Source organism: Aotus nancymaae, unplaced genomic scaffold, assembly GCF_030222135.1.
Source record: "Aotus nancymaae isolate 86718 unplaced genomic scaffold, 86718_ANA_hifiasm-v0.15.2.pri h1tg000049l, whole genome shotgun sequence".
NCBI classification, from domain to species: domain Eukaryota; kingdom Metazoa; phylum Chordata; class Mammalia; order Primates; family Aotidae; genus Aotus; species Aotus nancymaae.
The window spans coordinates 15,831,890-15,836,995 of NW_026988463.1; the positions used below are offsets into that span (position 1 = coordinate 15,831,890).

At 49.0% G+C, this 5,106-nt stretch overlaps 1 pseudogene; it reads left to right on the plus strand.

Moving 5' to 3' along the window:
- Positions 1-2,253: 2,253 nt before the first annotated feature.
- On the plus strand, positions 2,254-3,251 carry LOC135269033 (tubulin beta chain-like; annotated as a pseudogene).
- The last annotated feature ends 1,855 nt before the right edge of the window (positions 3,252-5,106 follow it).

Below are 5,106 nucleotides of genomic sequence, written 5' to 3' on the forward strand. Positions count from 1 at the left end.
AGCAGTATGAGCCAGGTGCAGTGGCTCATGTCTATAATCTCAGCACTTTGGGAAGCCGGCCAGGTGGATAGCTTGAGGTCAGGAATTCGAGACAGCCTGACCAACATGATGAAACCCTATCTCTACTAAAAATACACAAATTAGCTGGGCATAGTGGCAGGCACCTGTAATCCTATCTACTTGGGAGGCTGAGGCAGGAGACTGGCTTGGACCCGACAGGCAGAGGTTGCAGTGAGCCAAGATCTCATGACTATACTCCAGCCTGGGCAACACAGGAGTCTCGAACTACTGACCTCAGGTGATCCACCCACCTTGGCCTCCCAGAGTGCTGGAATTACAGGCTTGAGCCACTGTGCCCAGCCAGGACATACTTTTGTTTCTTTCTTTTTCTTTCTTTCTTTTTTTTTTTTAAGACAGGGTTTCACCATGTTGGCCAGGCTGGTCTTGAACTCCTGACCTCAGGTGATCCGCCTGCCTCAGCCTCCCAAAGAGCTGAGATTACATGCTTGAGCCACCACGCCCGGCCCATACTTTTGTTTCTTGAAATACCCACTCTTGGAACAGTCTTTCCTACCCACTTGCTAGGCCAACAGAGCGAAGGAGGAGCCAGAGTGTTTATATTTGACCCCAACACCTCTGAAGTTTCTTCATTGGAGCCTAAATAAAGGTGTAAACAAAAATCATGGGCGTCTCCTTTTTTTTTAATTTTTCTATTGCATTTTAGGTTTTGGGGTACATGTGAAGAACATGCAAGATTGTTGCATAGGTACACACATGGCTGTGTGATTTGCTGCTTTCCTCCCCTTCACCTATATCTGGCATTTCTTCCCATGCTATCTCTCCCCAACTCCCCACCCCCCACTGTCCCTCCCCTATTTCCCCCCAACAGATCCCAGTGTGTGATGCTCCCCTCCCTATGTCCATGTGTTTTTATTGTTCAACACCCGCCTATGAGTGAGAACATGCGGTGTTTGATTTTCTGTTCTTGTGTCAGTTTGCTGAGAATGATGGTTCCTTTTTTCTTTTTATTTTTTTTAAAGACGGGGTTTCATCTTGTTGGTCAGACTGGTCCTGAACTCCCGAGCTCAGGTGATCCGCCCACCTTGGCCTCCAAAGTGCTTGGATTACAGGCATGAGCCACCACGCCTGGCCAACGGTTCCATTTTTCTACTGGTTATAGGGCCGTCACAGAATCCTGAGAAGGAAGAATGTCTTCTACATGTGACTCAGGTGGTTTTGATTAAATAAGAGTAAAACATCTAAACTCTTTTTTGTTTTCTGCTCCTATAACAAAATACACACATTGGGTGATTTATAAAGAATAGAAGTTTAAGGCTGGGCATGGTGGCTCACTCCTGTAATCCCAGCACTTTGGGAGGTCGAGGTGGGCAGATCACCTGAGGTCAGGAGTTCGAGACCAGCCTGGCCAACATGGTGAAACCCCATCTCTAGTAAAAATACAAAAATTAGCTGAACATGGTGGTGGAAAGCTGTAATTCCAGCTACTTGGGAGACTAAGGCAGGAGAATTGCTTGAACTCAAAAGGCAGAGGTTGCAGTGAGCTGAGATCCTGCCATCACAGTCCAGCCTGGGTGACAAGATCAAGACTCTCCTGAAAAAAAGAAAAAAGAAAATATTTGGGCTGGGCTGGGTGCAGTGTCTCACGCCTGTAATCCCCACATTTTAAGCAGCCAAGGTGAGAGGATCACTTGGACCCAGAAGTTTGAGACCAGCCTGAAAAACATAGTAAGACCCGTCTCTATTAATTTACTTTATTATTCATTTATTTTTGAGACAGAGTCTCTCTCTGTTGTCCAGGCTGAAATGCAGTGGCATGATCTCGGGTCATTGCAACCTTCGACTTCCCAGTTCAAGCGATTCTACTGTCTCAGCCTCCTGAGTAGCTGAGATTACAGGTGAGGGCCACCACCCCCAGCTAATTTTTGTATTTTAGTAGAGATACGGTTTCACCAAGTTGGTCAGGCTGGTCTCAAACTCCTAACCTCATGATCCACTTGCCTCGACCTCCCAAAATGTTGGGATTACAGGCGTGAGCCACCGCACCAGGCCCTCTAATAATCTAAACATTTTAAATAAATATAGGAAAACATTTGTTAGGTATATAGTAGCTAACAGAAAGGTATCTGAACATAAAATTAAGAAATACCATATTAAATCCAGAAGTACATTAAAAAACACATAAAAAAGCAGCAAAGTGGCCGGGCCCTCCTGGGTGGGGCGACTGGGTCTGGGATGGGTTTCCTCCTCATCAACAAGATCCCGGAGGAGTACCCAGACAGGATCATGAACATATTCAGTGTGATGCCCTCACCCAAGGTGTCAGACACGGTGGTGGAGCCCTACAATGCCACCCTCTCCATCCACCATCTGGTAGGAAACACAGACGAGACCTACTGCATGGATAATGAGGCTCTCTATGACATCTGCTTCAGAACCCTAAGCCTGCTACACCCACCTGCGGTGACCTGAACCACCTGGTGTCTACCACCATGAGTGGGGTCACCACCTGTCTGTGCTTCCCAGGACAGCTCAGTGCTGACTTCAGGAAGCTGGCTGTGAACATGGTCCCGTTCCCCCACCGACACTGCCTCACTCCCAGCTTTGCCACCCTGATGAGTCAGGGAAGCCAGCAGTCCCGGACTCTGACAGTGCCCAAGCTTACCCAGCAGATGTTGGATGCCAACAACATGATGGTGGCCTGAGACTCCTGCCATGGCCGCTAACTGATGGCGGCTGCAGTGATCAGAGGCCACATGTCCATGAAGGAGGTGGACGAGCAAATGCTTAATGTCCAAAACAAGAACAGCAGCTACTTTGTTGAGTGGATCCCCAACAACAAGAAAACAGCTGTCTGTGACATCCCGCCCCAAGGGCTAAAAATGTCCACCACCTTTATTGGCAACAGCAGGGCCATCCAGGAGCTGTTCTAGTGCATCTCGGAGCAGTTCACAGCCATGTTTCCACACAAGACCTTCCTGCACTGCTACACGAGCAAGGGCCTGGATGAGATGGAGTTTACCCAGGCCAAGAGCAACATGAATTACCTGGTGTTCAAATACCATCAGTACCAGGACACCATGGCCAAGGAGGAGGGCGAGTTCGAGGAGGAGGTGGCCTAGAGCCTGCAGTCACCGGGGAAAGCAGGGAGCGGTGTGAACTCATTATTCACTCCCAGCCTGTCCTCTGGCCTGTGCCTCTGTGTGTGCACTTGGTTTTCCCTGTCCACGTCCCCTGCTGTACACACACCATTACTGAAGCATTTTTATAGTGAAAAAAATTGTTTTGGTTTATTTCCATGTGATCTTTTTTGCCCGATATACATTTTGTCTTCTATAAAATACCTGTGCCCCTACTGAATAATTCCGTGTGTGGCTGCAGATGTGTATGTATGTCATGAAGAATAATTATCTACAGATCACACATATAGATCTCAGATTTCACTGTGTGTGCGTTCCTATAATCTCTTCATCCTGTAAGAATCTGAATTTTCGTCTTGGAGACAGAGGCTATCCCTTATCTTTTGAAACAGAGATAGGAAATCCCGGGGCCTGAGCTGTTACACCCTAAGGTTAGTAAACTTCAATGAACATCTTATGCTGATCTTCTGAGTGGGAATGTTCCCATGTAACCAGCGTGAGGGAGGAGGTTCTCCCTTTTAGCAGCTATTTGGCAAGATGCTTTCCTCATGGGCTTGGTCTCCTTGTCCTCACCATGAACTCATAACCACATCAGTCCCAGCTCACTTCTGAGAAAGCTGGGGCTCTGAGCCCCACTGAGAATTGGTGTCTGGGATCAGGCAGCAGGGACACAGCGAAGGGGGAGGATTTTACATGCCAAGGTTGGGAGAGGCAAAGCTGGGAGTCGCAGGGGGAGAGCGAGGTTGCTGGGGATAAGATGATGCCAGAACAGCTCAGGATTGGCTTTGAGTTTCCCGCCAAAGTCAACCTGATTCTGAAGACCAAGGCGCAGCTCCAATACACCAGACCCATCCTCACTGTTAGTCTCCTGGCACCATAAAAAGTAGGGGAGACAGGGCCCCCTGACAGAACCAAGTTAAATTTCCCAGAGCTCTAGGCATTCATTCACCCTGATCCAGAGCCTTCACACACCCAGGGAAAGAATCATTCCTACAGATAATGGACTAAGGGCAGTAAGGCAATGAGGAAGTGCTGGGGGCATAATTCCCTGTGCACACCCGGCTATCTGAGCTCTCCCGTGGCGGCTCTATGGGGCCCTCACGCAGCCTCCATGCTCCTGCTCACACTGCTTGCCCAGCCAGGAGCCTTCCAGCTCCACCTGAGTTACACAAACTCCCAAGTGAAAACAACCCACTCCAGCCTTTTCCGCAGCCTCCTGCTTGTTCCCAGGAGATCCGGTCTCTTTCTTTTGCACCCTGGGTCCCTTCACTTGTGCTTCCACTGCGGGTGGGTGGTCACAAGCTCTGTGCCCGTTAGTGTGGATCTCTCTGCTGGAGGACACAGGATGCCCTGCAAGTCAGGGACAGGTCTCATCCCTCACAGAGATGGCCATGTGGCCCAGGTTCGATGCACACCTGCAGAACTGCTATTTCTGGCTTCTATACACAATCTCTGGCTGGGCTGGTGGCTCAAGCCTGTAATCTCAGCACTTTGGAAGGCCTAAGTTGGCAGATGGCATGAGTCCAGGAGTTTGAGACCAGCCTGGGCAACATGGTGAAACACAAACTCTACAAAAAAAAAAAAGAGAGAGAGAGAGAGAGAGAGAGAAGGCATGGTGGCTCACACCTGTAATCCCAGCAGTTTGGGAGGCTGAGGTGGTTGGATCACCTGAGGTCAGGAGTTCAAGAACAGCCTGGCCAATATGGTGAAACCCTGTCTCTACTAAAAATAGAAAAATTAGCCAGGTGTGATGGTATGCACCTGTAGTCTCAGCTACTCAGGAGGCTGAGGCAGAAGAATCACTTGAACCTGGGAGGTGGAGATTGCAGTGAGCTGAGATCTAAGATCCCACCACTGCACTCCAGCCTGGGTGACAAAGCGAGACTCCATCTCAAAAAAAAAAAAAAAAAAAGGCTGGGCACTGTGGCTCATGCGTGTAATCCGAGCA